Source organism: Ambystoma mexicanum, chromosome 8 (assembly GCF_040938575.1).
Source record: "Ambystoma mexicanum isolate Mex_15411 chromosome 8, UKY_AmexF1_1, whole genome shotgun sequence".
In the NCBI taxonomy this organism is placed as follows: domain Eukaryota; kingdom Metazoa; phylum Chordata; class Amphibia; order Caudata; family Ambystomatidae; genus Ambystoma; species Ambystoma mexicanum.
This window is the reverse complement of record NC_090929.1, coordinates 674984870-675007718: the sequence shown is the minus strand read 5'-3', so window position 1 is coordinate 675007718 and position 22849 is coordinate 674984870. Positions and strand designations below refer to the sequence as shown.

At 47.1% G+C, this 22849-nt stretch overlaps 1 protein-coding gene across 5 annotated transcripts in view; it reads left to right on the top strand.

The window, feature by feature from the left end:
* PSD (pleckstrin and Sec7 domain containing) overlaps positions 1-22849 on the top strand; it is a 1402592-nt gene that overhangs the window by 146623 nt on the left and 1233120 nt on the right. The window contains exon 1 of one of the 5 annotated variants that reach the window (XM_069610470.1): positions 17994-18330. The exons of the other annotated variants lie outside the window; for them this stretch is intronic. The gene's annotated coding sequence lies outside the window, so the exon portion shown is untranslated. Of the gene's footprint in view, positions 1-17993; positions 18331-22849 lie in introns of those variants that run through there. 5 annotated transcript variants of the gene reach the window in all.

The window sequence follows — 22849 nt, the reverse complement described above, 5'->3', positions numbered from 1 at the left end:
TGGGGACGTCAGTTGCGGATGAGAACAAGGCGGCTCTTGATTATGGATCGGCTTCGAAGTTGATGCCTCTTGGGGATTTTGTAGAGCTAGGTTCGTAACCGCCAGGCTCTCTTTTAGAGCAACTGCAAACGGAATGTTAGGCTGGCCACCCTCTGTCGCGATGATATCAACCTGCGGTTGTGTAGACTGACTCTTGGCTTTCGCCGTTTTCTCAGGTGTCAAAGTGAGATCTATCGAATTTGCAGTAATAACCTGAGTCACAGAGGACTCGGGCGCTCCGTTGTTGTTTAATGTTGGCTCTTTTTGCACATGAGCGGATCCGCGTGATGTGTTGGTAGCAGTAATACTGATGTTAGTAGCAGCAATCTCCGGTGGATTAGTTGGAATACATCCCTCGGTGCTGCATAAGGAAGCTGACAAAACACGTGTCTGATTCGCCTGGGATACAACATACGGGGAAACTACACCCTGGTAACCATGTTCTTTTTTTGTTGTTGGAAATGACCCAGAGCTTCTTTGGCTACTTCAGCTAGAAGTTTTTTGTCTAGGTTTGCATTTTTAGCATATTCTGAAAGTGTTTCAAGCGCCCAGTCTGTTTTTTTATGTAACTCTTGTAGAACTTCCTTACAGCGGAAGTTTTTGTTTTCCATGGTCTCCAATTTGATGTTCATCGCAATAACCACAGCAGAAAGCTCTTTTATGTTGTCATTAAGGTTCTCATACAATTTGGTGAAAGGGGCGGTGGAAATGGCCATGGAGGAAATTATGGTTGTTTGTAGATCCTTAGTATATTGGACATTTCCTGGGCCATCCACATTTTTAGAGTCAAGAGGTGGCAATCGCCTACCACGGTGTGCCGGGCGTCTTATCTTAGGATACGGCCGTTCCATTATGGATGAGTCCGTTGAGGTTTGGTCAGATGAAGAATCCATTGTACAACAAGTATCTTCAGTCACTGGCCTTGGTGCCGAGGCTGTCTCTGGTGATCCCATTAAGTTGTTGGTCTCTATAGAGCTCATTTTGCGTTTTTTGTTCTGGGAGCAGCTCAGATTGGGTGAAACACTCCCGCCAATCCTCCTTCGTTTGTGTAGTGAGCTAGACTTTAAAGTAAGCAAGGTGGTCTGCTTAATAGAAGGACACACCCCTGGATCAGCAAGATTTTTTCCAAAAGGCTGCCCCACCAAATCACCATTTGTGTTATTTTTAACAGCTCTTTCTTTATTTAAACGAGTGAGATCAAGTAGCAGTTTGTTGGCCACCTCCAATGAGTTTCTTCTTCCGTATCCTGATGTGGGTTTGTGGATGGCAACACTCGATGAAAAATGAGGCAGGGCGCCACCCCCAATCTCATTTATGCATGGTTCAGTAACACTCTCTTCTGTTTGTCGTACTGAAAGACCCTCGGGCTCCTTGGAACCACATATGTCACCACTAGGATGACCGACTGGGTCTTCCAATAAAAAGGCCTCTTTGCTATTATAAACTGGACAAATGTCAAAGCTCCCAGGTGAGGCCAAGGCACTATAGAATCGAGACGGAGGTGACTCAGAGATTGTATTTGTCTGGCCTTTAACAGGTTCACTAATTGTTCCTGAGGACTTAGGAGAATTCTCAGGGCACGACTGCGAATCAATCAATGCAGCCACGGCATCCGCAGAGCAGACACCGCCTGGTTCAGGGACCATTGCACTCAAGCCGGGCAGCCGTGAGTCGTCGCCCTCTGTGCCCAGCAAACTCCACCCCTCTTCCCGCCCAACAGAGTCACCGTCACACGGAGCGACGGCTCCTGTCCTGGACAGCTCCAGGCAGCCAGCGAGGACGGGACCATCAGAGGCAGCGACCTCGCCAGCCACACCGCTGCCAACAACGTCGGCACACACAGCAGGCCCACAGGACCGGCAGACCCCGCCAACACTCAGCGAAGCAGCAGGCACGGATGAATGCACACAGGTAACGGCATTTTGAAATATTTCCACACGGTTGCCGATACCGGTACAACTGCTGTGTGCAGTGCAATGATTGCATTGGGAAATGCTCACCTCTGTCATAGATGCAGACCGTGCAGGTAAAGACGTGCTTGATAGAGCTGAGGCTGATCCCGCACAAGCCGTACCTCGAGCATCAGGCGACAATACGTGTACTGCAGGGTCCCCAGGTCTGTCACCCGATGCAGTCTTTATTGTAGATCTTGGAGAGGTCAGTTTTCGTTGAGCGCGAGTTTCGCGCATTCTCGCGTCGGGGCTATGACCACAGGATGGGTTTCAAGCCAAGAAGGCCACACGCCTCCACTCCTCTGATCCTCTGACTCCTCAGACTCTGCCCTGACTCCGCGCCCGCTCCGCGGTGGGAGTGAGTCTTTGTAGGTAGGTGTATGCAGACACACCCTCAGCAAGCGATAGGCAGGGAAAACAGACTCTCCACTCCGCTCTCCACAGCTCCTCAGACTCTGCCCTGACATTCTGTCTTCATCTGTGAGCTTTGCAAGCGAGTAAGAATCCAGGTGTTGCTGAAACTCATCTGGTGACTTCTGATCCTTGTTTTGGTATAGCTTGGAGTAAAATTGTAGGAATACCTCATTAATCCCCCTCTGATCCGTGTGCGTTGTTCCGTGTTCATCAGTGATGCTGGTGATGTGTCCATGACCCAGTTCCGACCCGATAAGGTTGGCTAGGAGTCTACCGGATTTATTTCCCTCTCCGTACCTCTTGGCCGTACCATGTATTGAACTTCCTGGTCAGCCAATGCGTGAAATGTTTCAGTGGCCTCCTGTAGGGTGGCTAGGGTATCTTGCCCTGGTGATCTGGTATATGCTTCTTCCGCCGATCCTATACGGGCTTCAGTCTGGGACGTGGTCGAACTGATCTCTTGGAGTCTACCATGTACCGTGGCGATCAGGTGACCTCTCAGCCACATCTTAAAGGTTTCCCATATTGTGCTAAACGATGCCACAGAGCCCTCGTTGCATTCAAAAAAGTTGGTCACTTCTGTACGGAGTATCTCAACCAGTGCCTCATCACGAAGGAGTTGCAGTGGCATTCTCCACGTTCGGGGGCTCTGGGGTGTAGAGCCAAATTGGATGTCCAGTATGATCGGGGAGTGGTCTGAGGGTGCGGGCAGTATGGTACATTCCTTAGTCTCCTGAATACACTCTGTGGAACACTACCAGTAGTCGATCCGGGAGCTTGAACCATGGACATATGAGTGAAATGTAAACTCTTTGAGGCGGGGGTGCAGCTCTCTCCATGCATCTGCCAACAGGATCAGCTGCATGGTGTGCTTAATGGTTGCCGCCGCCTTTGTCTCCTTTCTGCCGCTTGTTGTTCTGTCCATCTCAGGGTCTAGGATAGTATTGAGGTCTCCTCCCCATATTATCCTCGCCTCTCCTGTTGGCAGTATGAAAGACAGTACCTGGTGGTAGAACTCCGGGGTGTCAACATTAGGACCGTACGTATTGACGATTATTATGTCCTGTCCTCGAAGTGTCCCCCATATTATTATGTATCTGCCTTCGGGATCACAATTGGTGTTGGTTATGACAAGGCTTGTTCTTCGATGGATAATTGTGGTTACCCCTCTGGATTGTGTGGAGTAGTTGGTGGTAATCAATTGTTGGCCCCATGCTCGGCTCAGAGATGCCATTGTCTTTTCAGTCGCATGAGTCTCTTGCAGAAGCATTATGTCATTTCTGTGTCTTGCAGCATAAGCCATGATTTTCCTAGCTTTGATTGGATTAGATAGGCCCCTAATATTCCAGGTTAAGAACCTAGTATGTATCATCCTGTCTTGCGTTACTATATTTTCCCCCTTGTAAAACGTGTGTTGCGGCTTCGATGTCCAAATACTTGTCTCCCAGGTTTTGTCATGCCAGTTTTTCTGTGTAACTTAACATAGTCCAACAATGCTCCCCAACATGAGGTAGATTCCCATTCCCCCTCCTCCCCCCTCCCTCACCAACCCCCCAATCGGGCGGTGTATCCCACATAACTACTTGCAGTTTTGCAGTAATGGAGGTGGCGTGTTCCATCTCTGTATCCGGGCCACAGCGGTCTAGGATGTCATCTCCTCCTTGGCGTAACTCTTCCTATGACGTGTTTGTGAAGGACCATCTGAGGTTTTGGTTCAGTGTCATATAGTTTAGCGTTCAGCTGTTCTTGGTCGTGTTGGGGATATTCGATTCGACATATCTCAAGGCTTCGTCTGGCGTCTCAAAAAAGTGGGTTCTGCCCCCTTGTTGAATGCAAAGTTTCGCCGGGTACATCATGGCATAAATCATTTTCCTTTCTCGCAACACCTTCTTTACACCGTCGAAGGTGCGTCCAGCCGATTGCATCGCCGTCGAGAAATCCGGGTATATGTGCATAGTTGTAGAGTCGTACATCAGCAGGGCTTTTTCACGCGCAAGTTTCAGGATCAAGTCCCAGTCTCTATAATTCAGCAAACGAGCTATGATGGTCCGGGGAGGGGCCCCCGGTTTCGGGGGTCTGGGGGCAGCGCCCTGTGCGCCCTTTCCACTAGGAATTGGCTGGAAAACTAGTTATCTGGAAACAATGCACAGAGCAGCTCAAGGAAATGTTCCATGGGTACATTGAGTATCGTTTCAGCTACTCCGACCACGCGTATGTTATTGCGCCCTGACCGCGATTCTAAGTCTTTGCATTTTTCTTACAGGGTTTCTTTATGTCCTTATGGATGTTCTCTATGTCCTTGCTGTGTGAGGTGGTAGCATCTTCCAGGGTACTCACTCTTTCCTCCGCCTCTGAAACTCTGGCGTTGATATTTCGTATATCAGACCGTATGGAAGCTATGCTCTCACCAATGTCGTCCAACTTGTTGTTGATAGCTGCAAACCCCTTCTCCATCGATGCCATGTAGGGGGCCATGCATTGCTCAGGCGGTTCCATCAGGGGGTTGTCTTGGGGTGATGACTGAGTTGGAACCGACGTGAGGGTAGAGGTGAATGTACCCTTGGGTCCCTTCTTCTTGTTTTTGCAACCTCCACCCATCATAGGGTCTCCCTGTCTAGGCACACAGCAGCGCTCCCAGCCCCGATATGAAGTTGTGCTATCGGCTTGCTGTCGTGGTAATAAGTTGATTTGCGGTGGCTGAATGCTGTACGTATTGCACTAGTGGTCCTTCTGGGTCGTGGGACTCTAGTTGTTTGCAGATTTCCCCATATGAGATGCTTCTAAATGGTGGGGTGAACAGGTGGAACGTGGTCCCCAATCCGTGGCAATGGGCCGCGTCTGTGTGATATTGGAGTGCAGTGGGGCAAGCGGGATGGCATCTATGAGCCCAGCTCTTCAACGGGTGATGCCCCCACTTGCACAGGTACAGTCCGGGCCCAGAGCTTTATGACTGTTTGGCGCCAGCGTGGCCGCGAGGCAACAGGGTAGCGTTCGGCTTGAGCAGTTAAGCGGGCTGAGGGCCTGTGTTGTTGCGGCCGTCAGCCCAGCAGAAGGCGCGCGTACCCCAGGGGCCCTGCACCAGCGCATACCTTCCGGGAGCCCCAGGCGTGTCTCGTTGCTCCGCGATCCAGAGGTGTGCGGCCAGCCACTTGGGAGGATTGCAGCCGCAAAGCTATCCCCTTGCGCGCCTCTGAGGAGCTCCGGGTCTCTGGTGTTGCAGAGGAGCGGGCTCTCACGTAAGATCTCTCCGCCCCTCATTCCGTGCTCCCCCAGTGCGCGCTGCCACCCGTGTCAGGGCTAGGCGGTCTTAGGGACGGAGGCACCTCCAGTCCGCCAGCGTTTTGCCCCAATGCTCCGGCTCGAGGGGCCGCAAGGGGGCTGGTTCGGCCACAACAAACGAAGTTCCCCCTCCCGGTCACGGCCCGACAGGCGCCGGCGCAGCCCGCCACTGGCACGGGGGCTGATCTTCACAGAATTGAGCTGCATTTTCGGTGGAGAGTCAGCCCAGGAGTGCCCCCAGGTCGCAGCATCTCGTATCCGGGGAAAAAGCGGTTATTAGTGGAGGTAGACCGCAGGATTCTTCTAACAGGATTTATACGGCTGCGGAGCACTTGAGTCAGGAGGCCATTTTCCACGGCGTGCAACAGCGCCACCGTGCATTCGGCATTCTAAAGGCGCAGCAATTGTATGTTTCCAGCCGGATTTGGCCAAAGAACATTAAGGGGCATAGGAGAGAATCCTACACACTCTCAAATAGGAGAGCACCACACACCGTGGGTAGTAATAAGCAGCGGTCAGATAACCGAGGGTTTGTAGCGCTATATAAATGCTAAATTATTATTATTATTATTATTATTATTATTATTACTGTCATGAGGAACCAGCACATGTCCCTTTGGTTAAATTGATACTTTACATTTTGTGTTTTGGGGAGTGCCTTAGCTATTAACAGATGTGTACCCTCAGAGGGGGGGCTAGTCCTTATGGATTGGTATTTTAAGACACACAATCTTACAAAAAGCAGTTTTGCCCAGAATTTTATAACAGATCTACTGGAGAAAATATGGGAAATTATGTAACATAAATACACCATAAAATATACCCGTCTATAATTTTATAAGATTAGGCGAAATTAAGTTTATTGGTAGATTGTGTATGTGGAAAGTAAGTAATGACTGCCATTTGTTCTACATATTATATGACTGACTGCATACAACCAGAAAATAATTGAATTGCTTGATATTAGCTATTCTATGCCTTCCTCTGAACTTCCTGACACACTTAAATCCCTCATATAAAATCAGTGATTTAAAGAAACATGTCATTGTAATAGAATGTAGCATATATTGTATGTTGTATGTGGTGAGAAACAACACTTGCATCTTAAATTTGACCTACTATATTATATATTATATATTTAAATTTGACTCTATGTTAAATACAAATTATGCATTACAAATAAGATATATGTACAACTGTTTCTGGAAGTGATACAAGACAAGACAACCTTGCTAGCGGGCCTACCTGTACCAATACGCCAGGTTACGTCATGGCCCCCTGTAGCAACATAAAATAACGTGATACATTTCAAACACCAGTGTGCCATGTTGGCACAGTTGTCGAAGGCCCTGTTTAAAGGATAGTTCCGGGACTTTTTTTTTATTGTCCCTACGGTTCGAACATGTGTTTTTAAGCATAAATCGGTAGATCGTAGAAAACTTTCCCATGGACCTTACCCGACTTTTCGTCCATTAACGCACTCGAAATCAGCCGCCATTTTGTGATAATCCTATCATTTCCCCCCATCGACCTGGCTCACCTGCGTTTGCGGCACTAAATCATATCCCCCGCCCTGAAACAGACTTTATCAAAACATTCATATTCCCCGCCTCTATCCGTGACGTGACTGTGCTGCGTAGGCAAACGCGCCCAGGCGTCTTCTACGCGACTCCACACAGAACCCGGAAACCAACACAGATCAGCTCACAACACAGCGCGCCACAATTCGGAATATGAAACTGTACTTTTAAATCAAACCGCAAGATTGTAAATTTGGTAAAGTACATTTATTTGACATCAAATGTTTAGAGAATATTCAGCGATTTGCATTTTTATTTGCTCAAGTTCCAAAAAGTTCGTTTTGAGGCACGCGATGTTCCTTTGCTGTACACAGGGTCTTAGATCATCTCACAATACAGCGCCACAATTCGGAATATGAAACTGTGGTTTAAAAGCAAACGGCAAGATTGTACATTTGGCAAAGTACATTTATTGGACATCAAATGTTTAGAGAATATTCAGCGATTTGCATTTTTCTTTGCTCTCGATCCAAAATAGTTCGTCTTGAGGCAAGCGATGTTCGTGTGCAGTACACAGGGTGTTGGTTTACGATAAAATAAGCTCTTCGGTCGCACTGATAATCGCATGGCTGTTCCAACAACGAGGCACTAGGCCACCACAACGGTATGTATGTTGCATCTAGCCATTAGTACCGCGTAAAGGCATACTTGTACTTGCCGATCGTCCCATAAAATGGTCAGGGTGGTAACGTTGTTCACGCGGAGAAGCAACTGGCGGTTGTAAAAGCCATCCGCCGGTGTCTGGTACTCGTGACACAGACAATAATGAAGGATGTACCTGTTTTAAAAACATAAAAAATGAAATTAGTCTCACCATCAGATCTTTATTAAAATTATTCATTTTATATATTAGGTCGGGAAATTATTTCATAGCTAGGACAGTGCAACTGGGTATTATACGTCATTTCCAGTAACCCACCCCCTCTCCTCTGCCTTTTTCAGAGCCGCCTGAGCGCCAGTGGACCACTTCGTCACTGATATGATATAATATGGCATTTGCAACGCGCCTATACACAAGTGTTTCAAGGCGTGGCGAGGCAGGGAGGGGGGGGAACAAGGAGAAGACAGACAACGATCCTACTAGGCCAGGTGTCATTCAGATCGCGCAAGTGCAGGGGTAGGGGGAAGGTAAAAGTGCAAGGGGAAGGGGAGGGGGGAAGTGGAGTACAAGGTAAGTAGCATAAAATAATAAATACATAGGGCCAGCTGGTGGCGAGTGCAAGGTAAGTGCAGAACAAGGGCTGGGAAGGGGGGGCTGTAGGATACTGAGACAGTCCCCCAGTGCAGGGGTTGACAGGGAGGCAGTGCAGGTGGAGAGTGGAAGGGCCCAGGACCGAGGTCGCAGACAGTGGACCAGTTGTAGCAGGGGAGAGGGAGAGAGAAAGCAGAAGCAAAGAGGAAGGTTTTGAGGTGCTTCCGTAAAAGGAGATGGTTCTCCTCAAGATAGTGCGCGGTACAAAACAATATGCCACATAGAACGAACAAGTACAACTTAACCCGTCTTTAAAGCTACTGTATAGTAATTAAATTGCGGTATAAACTCATCTAAAGAGTTACTTACATTATATTTGCATTTTCCATTGTGTCTGTGCTTAGGGCAGCCCCGAAATACCACTCCTTCTATGCCGACGTTATTTCTTCTAATGAACGAACATTAAATGGCTATCGTTTCTGAAATTTTATTCATTATCGTTTCTTACGTTATTGCACCACACCCCCAAAAAGAAGTCTTTCGGGATGGTCCCGGCCTGTCAAGGTCAAATAACAACAGAACCTTTTACTGAGTCGTGGGCCATTCCGGCACCCGAGCAAAAAATCAAAGCAGCAGACCTTCACTTTGAACGAGCACACATTCCTAGTTAGCTACATTCAGTGTAAGGCCATCTCACAGGACTTGAAATTTACACTCCATCTTTGCATTTTGTCTGCGTGCTTTGCAGCCCCAGAGAACCATAAATACTGAGACATTCTATATTTTTTGAAAAATGATTTATATTACTGTTTGGTTTAATTTAATGCGCAAATGAACAAGGTTGGATAGACACATTGCATGTACACTGAGCAATCACTTTTATTTACACAATACATAGCTACACATATTCAATGGGCCTGCGACATGAGGAGACTCGAGAGCAAAGTCACAGGTGACACCCGGGTGGTTCGCACTACTGCACGGTGAAGGGAGGGGCAAGGGTGGAGAGACACATTGCATGTACACTGAGCAATCACTTTTATTTACACAATACATAGCTACACATATTCAATGGGCCTGCGACATGAGGAGACTCGAGAGCAAAGTCACAGGTGACACCCGGGTGGTTCGCACTACTGCACGGTGAAGGGAGGGGCAAGGGTGGAGAGACACATTGCATGTACACTGAGCAATCACTTTTATTTACACATTACATAGATACACATATTCAATGGGCCTGCAACATGAGGAGACTCGAGAGAACAGACAATCAAATTACAATCATTTAAACCGTGATGTGTATTTCTCAATGAGCTCTGCTTTAGGTGGACATGGAACAGAGGCAATGTTGGGTGGCAATGCAGTTGTCCCCTGCACAGGTTCGTTCACAACTCCATGTATGTGCCTATCTAGGACATCAACAATAAGTCTCTCAATAAACTCATATTGCATATCCTCAAACACTGGTTTGATCACCCATTGTTTACTTCTTTTAGTGAAGGCCTTATTGTAGCGAAGCGTCCCTAAAGTTCCGGTCGTCCTACTTTGTTGACGGCCAACATTATGGTTATGTGCCAAGACCGCTAGAAGAGTCCGATTTATCATGCCCTCTATGCCAAAATGCAATCGTTTTGGCCTGTACTTTAGGCACATATTGTGGAACACCTCCAAATCTCCTGTGTGGCAGAATTCCGTGAGTCCCCTCAAATCTCTTGTTATAGTTTTATCAAATACAATCTTTTCAATGGCTTTGTAAGTGGGTGATGAAGGAATCAACCACTTCTTCTTCCGTGCCTCCTCTGTGGACAAATGGCCATGTTCACAATTGTGGAAATGTTGGTTTGTGGTCCAGCGGTGAACGTTGCTACAGTGTAGCATTACTGACCGCCATTTTTCCAGTAGAATTTCCAACGACCCTTCACATGTTTTTGAGCTCCACCAAAGATGGTTGCTGATTGACTTGGACCACTGTGAAATACCTTGCATATCTTTTTTTTTACCTGCAGCCGACATTTTTTTATTGATTGTTTTTGCAAGATGCCATACGTCAAATTGGTGATTTATATTTTTGTACTCTTCTCTCATTGTCTTGGCAATTGAAACGTGTCTGTCCGTGGCTATCAGGTCGATCACCATTCCCCGCGATTGTAGTTCTTGCAATGATGCTACAAAGCCAACTTTCTCCATGGCCACTGAGGATGTACTTTGTGACACCTGCACGACCACCGAACTCACAATTTTCTTACTTTCCATGTCCTGAAAGTGGTAGGTGCAGTACTTGGCTGAAAATCCTGGGCTGTCGCACTGTCCATCACCGGCTAGCCTGAACCGTTTGCCCGCGAATGTACTTTCAATAGACATTTTTTCCATTCTCCAAGCTTCGCTAATGGCTGGAAATAGATAATCGGTTTGGTATATGTAGAACTGAGTTTTCGCAATGAAATGGATTCCCACAAACTGAAAGAAATACTCTAACTTTTTAAAACTTGAACCACTAAAAAGTGCGGCCGCTGCACAAAGTAGATTGCCTGCTGGCAGTTGCCCCAGCATGGGTTGTGCAGACCATGAGAACGGATGATATTGTGTACAGGTGGCATGTATTTTAAGGTTAGTGCCTCGAATTGCACGAGTCACATTAATCAATGGCTCCCCACATACTTCCCCACCAACAGAATGCCCACATTTCATCTTAATAATAATATCAATCAAACAACTATCGAATACAATGAATTTGGCCTCTTTCCTTATACTGTCACTCTGCATCCCAGCTGGTTCGGCCTGTAACGTTGAGGACATGTCACTCACATTAAAGGTACAATCTCTGATATCGTCTTCCGCTATGTTCAGTGATATTGATGGTGTTTCATTGTCGTCCATTTCATTCTCTTCCATTGCAACATCTGTTCCTTCTCCGGCGATGGGAGAATAAAACAATTTCTTCAACTTTCTCGCGGTCTTAGTTTTTGCGGGTGTGGATTCTGTGAATTGATCTCCGACTGCATCCGAACTACCAGGAGGACATTCACTACCAATGGTTGGTGGTGGTATAGCTCCGTTGTCAATCACTTCATATTCTTCCCATTGGCACGATGCATCTCCAGTCTCAAGTCCCTGCCAAAAGGTTTGACAAGCAACATCTCTCGTTCGCTTCACTGTCTGTGTAGATCTAGTTCGTACACCCACTCGCAACTAGAGGACAGATTGGAAAAGGGATGTTCAGTTTAAACACAACTTACAGTATTGAACTATTAACAGTGAAAAACAACATAATATAGTGACCAGGACACTAACCTTCTTTTGCTTTCTTTTCTTTGAAACTTTCTTGCCTCGAACTTCAACATCTGGACGCTGTTGCTCCGACTCGTGTGTGCATGTCTCCACTTCCTCTTGCGCTGCAACGACTATATTTTCATGATAAGCACATCCATCACGCACTGACGCTCCATCGACTCCCTGAAACATAGAACTTTCATTAGTATGTATAATAATATTGAAAACACAAAATGTACTTGGGGACCAATACCCACATACATCTCAAAAGCAAAACACGAATGAACGCATTGTGTAGAACATTCAAACGGCAATTATTCACGCATTGTTGATCTAGTTAGATGGAACTGTCAAGATCCATACCTCGGGCTCCGCATAGACTTCCATTGATGATATTATTGAAGATGACGCTTCAGCAACTCCCTGAAACACAGTAATTGCATTAGTATGGTTTTCTATTTTGTTAAAAAGAACATAAACTTTGTGCAGGCGTCAACGGCTCATCTAAATAGACCTGCACAAATGATCAGTTGTCTAAAATAAATAATGGATATCTAAATATGATTCGATTTGCTCGATCGTTGGAAGTGTCACCACCCAGAGATCTGCATCAACTACTAGGGGTGATGTTCTTGTAGAAGAAGCTCCGTCATCTCCCTGAAACATAGTACTTGCGTTAATAAAGAAGGAAGTATAGCGGATGTAATCACGTCATATGATCTCGCTTGATCGAACTGTCAGTATCCATACCTCGAAATGCATAAGAACATCAAGGGACGCTGTAACTGCGGTGCACACTTCTGCAAGCTGTTGCGCCGACCCGTAACTGCATGCTCCCCTTCTTCTTGGACTAATGCTCCATCGACTCCCTGAAACATAGGACTTTCATTAGTAATGAACACAATATTGAAAAAAGAAGACACATAGGAGGGCGACGACAGAAGGACATATCAATGGCTAAAAACGAAAGAAACATTGTGTGTTACAATCACGCTACAAGAATGCAAGATCTGATGATCTCCATCGATGGAACTGTCCGGAAACGTATCTCGAGCATCTGAGTGACATCAACGGTTGTCGTCAATGCGTTGGACTCCTCAGCATCTCCCTGAAAGACAGTACTTGCATTATTTTGGATAACAATAATTATAACTGAAAACAAAGACTAGAGGACGAGTACTAGGGTGTACCATTAGGTAAAATAATTACACGATAAATTAAAACTATTGATTTACATGCCTAAAACAAGTCAGTGGCAGAATAGCTAAGTAAGATTACCCGATAGGCGCTTGAAGTGGCTGATGACTGCAATAACGACACGGATGGAGAATCTTCCGCCTTCATATTGAGTGGATACATAAATGGCGAAATTATTGTTAGCTAAGGCTACACACTACCGCAAGGCCGAGAGCTAAATCCGTAAACTTGACTCACCAGTGGAGGGATGTGGACGAATAGAGTGGGAATAGCGGTTGAGAGCAATTTTCGCGTCGCTCGCGTTGTTTTCTTCTTTATTAGCAATGATGTGGAGTACATGTCTGAGCTAAAGTGCCTGCTGCAGATGCGGTATCGATCACCCCTCTTGTCCGCAAAGACTTCTAGGACTCTACTTTCAAGCTCAGACGGTGGATATCCGCAATATCGGACCCATTCTCTTATCTGATCTATTGTCTTAGGGAAAACATGCATTATAGTACCTTCAGATTTATTATGGGTCTTCGAAGGGCAACCGCCAATGGAACAGGCAGGCATTGTGGAAAGTTCTGAAAAGTAAAGATCAACAATTCTCTATGAATACCAATGTGTTAAAAAATTAAATGACACATAAAAGGTTCAATGCAAGGTTCGTTTTGGTTCTTGGAACTATACACGTTATTCACATGCGGATAAGTATTTGAATAACTTTAAAAAAATAGAAAAATAATTTGACTAAACTCAGAACATGTGACTAGTTCCTTGCATGTACTGTCTTGAACGAAAAGAAAACATGGATGCAATTTGATGACTACTAGCAAATAGATATAAATTAAAAAATTGGACGCAAAATGATTATGGTACATGGCCTTACCTTGACGAACAGTTAGATGCAGGGATCAGAGTAGTTTCTTGTCGTAGAACAGGGAGCAGTTCACAGGTTGCAAACTGACGAGTTTGCTCGAAGTGGTCACGGAAGTTCACAGAGACGAAGAGCAGATAACCAGCACCTTCACGGGTTGACTAGCAAAGCGCAAAGAAGTTCTCATTAGAAATATGAAGTGGGTTATAAAGAATTCGAAACAGGGGTTTGTTTGTGAATGAATGACGTGTATATGTCGTGGCATTATGCGGTTTGCAGGGGGGCGTCCAGCGTGAGGGGGGATGCTTGGCAGGAGACACGGGGTCTGGAGGTAGACATGGGAACAACAACCCATGCTCTATATTCCACTTTGAAGTGTACATGGTCTTTGGCACCTCTTGGCCTTTATCGCTCCCTGACAGCTCCACTTGCCAGCGCAAGTACCCCGGTGCGAACTGCCTTTGATAGGGCGGGGGGTGGATTGGGGCGGTGGTCGTGTAGACAAGACACAGGAAGACTCGTGAATGGAGACACACTTATGTGGATTGCAGGGGGGCGTCCAGCGTGAGGGGGGATGCTTGGCAGGAGACACGGGGTCTGGAGGTAGACATGGGAACAACAACCCATGCTCTATAGACCACTTTGAAGTGTACATGGTCTTTGGCACCTCTTGGCCTTTATCGCTCCGTGACAGCTCCACTTGCCAGCGCAAGTACCCTAGTGCGAACTGCCTTTGATAGGGCGGGGGGTGGATTGGGGCGGTGGTCGTGCAGACAAGACACAGGAAGACTCGTGAATGGAGACACACTTATGTGGATTGCAGGGGGGCGTCCAGCGTGAGGGGGGATGCTTGGCAGGAGAAACGGGGTCTGGAGGTAGACATGGGAACAACAACCCATGCTCTATAGACCACTTTGAAGTGTACATGGTCTTTGGCACCTCTTGGCCTTTATCGCTCCCTGACAGCTCCACTTGCCAGCGCAAGTACCCCGGTGCGAACTGCCTTTGATAGGGCGGGGGGTGGATTGGGGCGGTGGTCGTGCAGACAAGACACAGGAAGACTCGTGAATGGAGACACACTTATGTGGATTGCAGGGGGGCGTCCAGCGTGAGGGGGATGCTTGGCAGGAGACACGGGGTCTGGAGGTAGACATGGGAACAACAACCCATGCTCTATAGACCACTTTGAAGTGTACATGGTCTTTGGCACCTCTTGGCCTTTATCGCTCCCTGACAGCTCCACTTGCCAGCGCAAGTACCCCGGTGCGAACTGCCTTTGATAGGGCGGGGGGTGGATTGGGGCGGTGGTCGTGCAGACAAGACACAGGAAGACTTGTGAATGGAGACACACTTATGTGGATTGCAGGGGGGCGTCCAGCGTGAGGGGGGATGCTTGGCGGGAGACACGGGGTCTGGAGGTAGACATGGGAACAACAACCCATGCTCTATAGACCACTTTGAAGTGTACATGGTCTTTGGCACCTCTTGGCCTTTATCGCTCCCTGACAGCTCCACTTGCCAGCGCAAGTACCCCGGTGCGCACTGCCTTTGATAGGGCGGGGGGTGGATTGGGGCGGTGGTCGTGCAGACAAGACTCGTTTGCCGCAGGGCCTCACCAAGGAGAGGCCATCTAACTGCATGTAAGAGGCAGGCTGCAGGATCTAGTACATGGAAGGCAGGAGGGTGAGTTTATAAATACCTCACCCTCCCAGGAGAATATATGGGTGCAGTTCACCCTGGAGACCCTGGATGCCTAGGCAGTTAGTCAGCAGCAGGCTGGCCTGTGGTGGCAAGGCGGCACGGGCCAGAGGGGGTCATCTCTGTACCCGGTGCCCAAAAGGATGATTTATTATGATCAACCATATTGATTATTTACCTATAACCATGTTTTGTATCAATAAAATCCAACGGCCTTTTATTGCCAACGCTTGAACAAAGTGGTGTGGTAAGTATTTTTGGGGGAGGAGGCAAGGCCGGGAGGCTTGATGCCAACCCGCAAAATAACATATGTATGTCTGCTGCATATGGGTTCAATGGTTATGTGGATTGAAGGTGGGCGGCCAGCGTGAGGGAGGATGCTGGCCGGAGACATGTGGTGTGACAAGACAAGGCACAGGAAGACTATTCAATGGAGACACACTAGATTCATTTAAAAAATCAAAACAACCATTGTTAAAATATATGTTGGGTTTTATTTTAGATCTTAATTTCAATTGAACATAAATAATAAACATTACACATTGTAAAGTTCCGGTTGCAGCACATCCAGGGAAAATCTGCGGTATTGTCCACTGTCGCTGGGGAAATGTTGTCTAATGGCAAGTACCGCACAGGCAGGTATTACTCTCCGAACGCGGTGTCCGAGCCTCCCGTGAAGCCACCAAGTGAAGCAACGATAGGCCACCAGCCTGTACCACCTGTGAAAAAGAAAGATGCAAACTGTATTAAAATGACAAAACTTTCTTATCAATGTCGATTCAGGTAAAAAATGTCATTCTGCTTTGAAAAAAATTCTATCTAGAAAATGCACAATATGGAACCAATTTACATGCGTTCGAATGATATGTAGATGTAATTTTATATGTGGGAGACGACCATGAAATAGTAGTGGCATCACTGACATCACAACCAGAGTATACTTACTCGTTACTCGGATTACGCGGACGAACAGTGCCGCGAAGTTCGTGCATAAGCACCATCATCATCCTCAACACGGTCCGTGAGAGGCAGGCTTCCCTGAACTCTGGCAGCTCGGTGATGCATTGCGGACTTGGCTCGCCTTCCGAAATGTAGGCCAAGCACCCGGAATTTTCACGGCAGCAGCAGTTCTCCTCCTCAGTTGGCATTAGCTCGCACCGATTGCACGTGCACCAGGTGGAGACGCCGTCCATGCGACATGGTCCAGGCTCTTCATCTGTTGACTGGTCCTCCCAACTGCCGTCCGAATCCCCATCGTTTTCGCGTGCTTGCCTTTCCAGTAGTTCCTCCTCGGTGTACTGGGGCTCGTACATATACGGCATTATTGTAGCCATTGTGTGGTAAAGAAAGTAAAATAATTTACAGAGATGGTACAGGTGTTCACAAGGCCTAGAAGCGGCGAAGGTAGCTGACCAGAGCACAGAAACGAGTCACAGAATACTCAAAGTAACACAGAGAGAGTAATGGAATCGAAAATCTGCTGCTGTGTGTTGTGAAACGGTGTGTTTATACTTATTGAGGAAAGAGGCGTCCTGCCATTTCCATGGCGACACTTCATTAGGTGAGGCGCAGCGATTGTTGACACGAAACGTGCTTTGGCGTTGGGAAATGGGCGGTACGCGTCTGCTGATGTCAGGCTCAGGAGCGGGGGATTTGATTTAGTGCCGCAAACGCAGGTGAGCCAGGTCGATGGGGGGAAATGATAGGATTATCACAAAATGGCGGCTGATTTCGAGTGCGTTAATGGACGAAAAGTCGGGTAAGGTCCATAGGAAAGTTTTCTACGATCTACCGATTTATGCTTAAAAACACATGGCCGAACCGTAGGGACAATAAAAAAAAAGTCCCGGAACTATCCTTTAAGGAAGCGAATGCTGGAAGTAGCCCTTCCTACGAAGGGAAGTTAGTGCTTCCCACAATCAGTGACCCAGACAGGGCGAGAAAGATCAGTGATTTAAAGAAACATGTCATTGTAATAGAATGTAGCATATATTGTATGTTGTATGTGGTGAGAAACAACACTTACTTCTTAAATTTAACCTACACGGCCTCTATGTTAAATACAAATTATGCATTACAAATAAGATATATGTACAACTGTTTCTGGAAGTGATACAAGACAAGACAACCTTGCGAGCGGGCCTACCTGTACCAATACGCCAGGTTATGTCATGGTCCCCTGTAGCAACATAAAATAACGTGATACATTTCAAACACCAATGTGCCATTTTGGCACAGTTGTCGAAGGTCCTGTTTAAGGAAGCGGATGCTGGAAATAGCCCTTCCTATGAAGGGAAGTTAGTGCTTCCCACAATCAGTGACCCAGACAGGGCAAGAAAGAGAGAGTTCCCTTGCACCGTCGACTTTAATGTGCAGCTCTCATCCTTATCCCTCCGGACAGGACAGGAGCCAGCCCATCTGCTCGCAGTTCCCCCTGGCAGACACCTCTGTGCTGGGTGTCCCTGACCTTGCCACCAGCCATCAGGACAATGCCAGCTGAAAAACACCTCTCCCATCTGCCACTGTGAGACCACACTGGGAAGGGAGGCTCCGCCGCCTGCAAAAAGGGTCCGTGGATTGGCTGCTCAGCCTCGGAACGACAAAGGATGGGGGGGCGTGAAGAGCGAAGGGGATTAATCCTGCAGTGGCTCTCCCGTTGAAGTCCGCCGGAGAACCGGACTGCTCGCTGCTAGCAAGCTATCTTCCATTCTCGCTGCCACGGAGGGGCTGCTGCCTTCTCAAGCTCTGCGCCCAGGAAGCCACGCGTGAGCCCGGGGGGTGGGTGTGCTGTAGGCAACACGCTGGCGACATGAAGCGCGCCTCGACCGGCAGGCAGAGAGGCGACTGAGGGTGAGTGAAAACCAGCAGACATATATACCGCCCGCCCGCCTCATTCTCCACCCACTGCGAGTGGCCGGCATTATTCAGGGAAGCGACGCGAGCAGGAGCGGGTGGTAGCGTGTGCCAAGTCGGCGCGCGCGTGTGTGTGTGTGTGTGTGTGTGTGTGTGTGTGTGTGTGTGTGTGTGTGTGTGTGTGTGTGTGTGTGTGTGTGTGTGTGTGTGTGTGTGTGTGTGTGTGTGTGTGTGTGTGTGTGTGTGTGTGTGTGTGTGTGTGTGTGTGTGTGTGTGTGTGTGTGTGTGTGTGTGTGTGTGTGTGTGTGTGTGTGTGTGTGTGTGTGTGTGTGTGTGTGTGTGTGTGTGTGTGTGTGTGTGTGTGTGTGTGTGTGTGTGTGTGTGTGTGTGTGTGTGTGTGTGTGTGTGTGTGTGTGTGTGTGTGTGTGTGTGTGTGTGTGTGTGTGTGTGTGTGTATGTATGTATGTATGTATGTACGCCAAGATGGAAACACGGGGCTGCTGCTCAATGAGCCCGTCTACGGCGCATGGAGCTGTGATGTCACGTCTCACACATTGTCCCTGTCACCACCTCAGGAAAGCCATGAAAAAGCAAATACAAAGAAGCAGTGTAATAATTCCGCACAAGGTATTTTTTTTTTACAGAAGCGCCGGTGTACCCCGACCACTTTGAAGCGATTGGGGCGTCGACGTAGGCGAAGGGGGCGTTCGTAAAACTTAATGCACCTCTTTCGAGATTATAGGGAATGCTTTTGTGTTTTACCATCATGCGGTATTATTCCTTCATTAAGCCTGGGAAATCATTTTCAATGAGTGATCATCTGTAATGTCCAACGTGTTGTTAATTACGCCCATGTGTTTCTTTTGGCTGTGATTTTATTGATTTTTAATTTTTAAAGAAAGGTGAATTGAGAAATCGGCAATGCAGTGCAGCGCCGTGCCCCTCCTCCCCCCGTTCCCCCTTGTTAGTCCCTCTGCGTATTGTTTCTTACCCCCGATGTCCCCGGCAGAAGGACTGGCGTTGTTTATAGATGTGTGACGGCTGTCACCTGTGGGTGGGGGAGAGAGAGGCTCTGGCTGTGGTGTGGCCTCCACAGGAAACGAGGGGGTCCTGTGCGCAGGGACTGGTTGGCACTTGAATGACGGCGACCTGCCGCACGATTTGTTTTGAAGCAACTGAGTTTCATTGCAGTGTCAGCTCTAAGTCATTAAAGGCGTACCCACAGAGAATGTGTACGTGCCTTATGGCTCCTGTCTGGAAGGGACACATTTGTCTGCTGGGCACTGAGGCAGGTTATTGTGTATTTTTAGTTTAAAGGATGAGAGTTCCCAGAAAGCAGGAAATGGCAGGAGAAGAGAAGGTAATTCAAATGAGACCTAACCATTATGCAAGGAAAGAGTCTCCATTTCATTCCAAATTGTCCTTCAACGTAAGGCCATCTGTCACAAACTATTGAGGCAGCGGGCTCTAGTCTCCGCTTCTTACAGCAGCAAAAACATGAGGCTTAACGCAAAGGTAAGCCACTTCTCAGCAGGCCATTCCTAGAAAGCGAAAAACATTTTGCTGTGGAAAAAGCAAACTCGGGAAGTATACATTTAATAGTATGTTCTCTATATGCGTCAGGATGCCTTTTCTGTATTGGGTCTCTTAATAGAAACTGTAGTGTGAAATTTTGAATTTATTAGACAAGGATTTGTAATCATGGCGCCAACCAAGGCTGTGAATCAGGGCAGAGTTTAGCAAAACTCAGAAGCATCCAAAGATACACTGACATGGTGGCAGATAACGGAAGAGCAATGCTGCAACAAAGGGAGACTGCTCCGATCATGACATGTCTGTTCTGTCATTTTTTATTATAAGTCTACAGCTGAAAATGAATAGGGTGTCTGAGAAGCATTGACAAAGACAATAGATTTGCCTGTTTTCCATTTTCATACCTTTGCTTTGTTAGTACATGTTTTTATTCGATTTAAAATCTTCAAGTCAATACAAAAAATACATTCATGAAATTAGCAATATAAAATTCATATGGGCTGAAATTAATGTGCTTCAAATGCATACAATACGTAAAATAGATTAATCAGATTAACAATATAAAAATGGAAGGGGGAATTTCATTTTGGACTGTGTGAGAAGAGTAGGATAGACCTCTGGCGGGAGGGGCAAAATGAGCATGGCCTCTGGCCCCTGGCCAGCGCAATACCTGACAGGCACCTAGCAAATGCCTTCTTGTCTTGCCCAAAATGGGCAGAATTCCCAGCAGGCCACCGAGCACAGAATCCGAGCATGATAGAGGGAGCTTTGAGGCACATCTCCGACTGCCAACCAGCATGCGAAGCAATGCAAAATGTGTGACTGACAGCAGCCTCAAATTTCAAGTAGAACCTTTTCTGCATCCCATAGCCCTTACTCTAACCAAAGGTTCTTGGCTCTATTAACCTTTTTGCTGTAGTTTATGGAAATTGGATGGAGTTTACAGACTGCCCCTTCCTCCTCATCTACCAGGCCAGTGGTATGAGTGCAGGTTTGTAGGTGGTTTTGCATTGTGTGACCTGCACCCCCATTCCCCTGACTAACCGTCTCCCCGGTAAGATCTCCTACCACCTTATACTCCCCAACCCCCGGCCGCCAGCACATCAACATTAACCGAGCCGCGACTAACCACTACTCTTTAGTCCTGTCACACTCTCCCACATCAGCAACAAACCAGACCCAAAGAACCGCAATCTAATGGATCTTATGCTCTTTCCTATGGATAACATACTCCCAATCGTCTCTACCAAACCCATAGAAAACAGATTGGCACTCAGGAACCAAGTACTTCCGAGCTGCACCCAGTAACACCACAGGTTTCGTATCTGCCTTTCCCACTGCCCTACTAATGAACACCACCTCGTTTTTTCTTACAGAGCCACGCACTGCAAGGCCACCAATACTGTCAGACATCACTATACAAGACCAATTACATACCATTACATCACATTACATTGTTCAGTATGAGACTATCAAAAAGAGATAAAGGGATAAAGAGGCTATCAACCCAGCAACCACACACCTGTAGCACCCTACTTATGAACATATCTTGAATTTCACAAAGCACTTAAAACAGAACTATTCAAACAAGCTTTTGTAGCCTGACGACTCTGGGCAATAAGGAAAATACAGGGAAGGTAAACTGGTGCTAACCGGGATATGGAGGAGATTGGCCACAAAGTGACCAATCTCTACTCCCCTGAATTTGTCCAGAAGCGTAAAAGAGGATCAGCATGCTCCAAATCCCCATCAACACAGTAATGCTACCGGTGACATATGCGACGCCAACTCCCGGGCTGAAATTTAGAGCGAGGGCTGTTCTTTAGGTCATTAAACCATACCAAAAGATTAGGGAGATTAGGCAGAGTAATAATTGGTCTTACCTGGCAGATGTAGACTGCAAAAACATTGCAGCGCCCATTAATATTGTCCGGCTAACCAGTTAATTGGTTTTTCTTTTCTGTCTGTCAGCGGATGGACTGCCCCTCTAACCTGCCTGGTGAGTTGTTGGGACTAGCTATATGTGGAATCCACTGAGCTTCAGTGTTCATGTCGGACGCAGGGGCTTGCACATGTTGCCTTGGCCGGTGCTACTCAATATTGATACCCTTCCACCATCTTCAATTAGCTATAAGTTGAATCCTGTGCCTCTGGTCACTGTGGAGGACCAGAGGATGGCATTGCACCCTGGTACCGCTGGCACAAGCAGATCTAGGAATCCTTGAAGCACTGGGCCGAGCTGCCCAACTTAAGGTTTGTCCCACATTCCTTTCAGACGTGTTGCCTCTAAATCTGCAGCATGCATTGGATCAGGACACCACACAATGGACATAGATGCCTCCTGAAGCCAGAAAGCTACTTTCCCTAGAACAAGCACTCTCCTCAGGAGGAAAAGCTATTGCACTTTTCCTTGCTCTTCATTAACCTCAGATTCTCCCTCCAAATGTTGCTTTCCAAGCTCTCAATCCAGCGGCCTTCAACGTTTCATGACACAACTCTTGATACAGAGGGAACATATTCTTCTGAGGGAGAAAACGGCACACACCTACAGAAAAAGTAAAACATGCATATCCGTTGTATATCACCTTATGCCGGTGGGCCACTCATGCTCTTCTAAATTGTGCAATGCAGCGCACCATTGCAGCCACATGCAAACTTGAAGCTTTTCAAGACAAAGTTATTCATGATCAACTGATGGTTCACATTAGCAATGAAAGCGTTCCTGGCTGCCTCTGGCTTGCTCTGGACTCCACACTTCCTGATATGATATGATATAATATGGCATTTATAACGCGTCTATAGACAAGAGTTTCAAGGCTTGAAACACCTGTGTATAGGTGCGTCCTGAAGCCAGTCCTCAACATTTGTACTCACCACTAGCCAACGGCTAGTGACAATTGACTTCTGGCGAGTAAGACATTTTGTGCTTTGTGCATGTCGGGGGGCGAGTGAGTTTTATTCCTGGCTAGTAGCTTGCGACTTT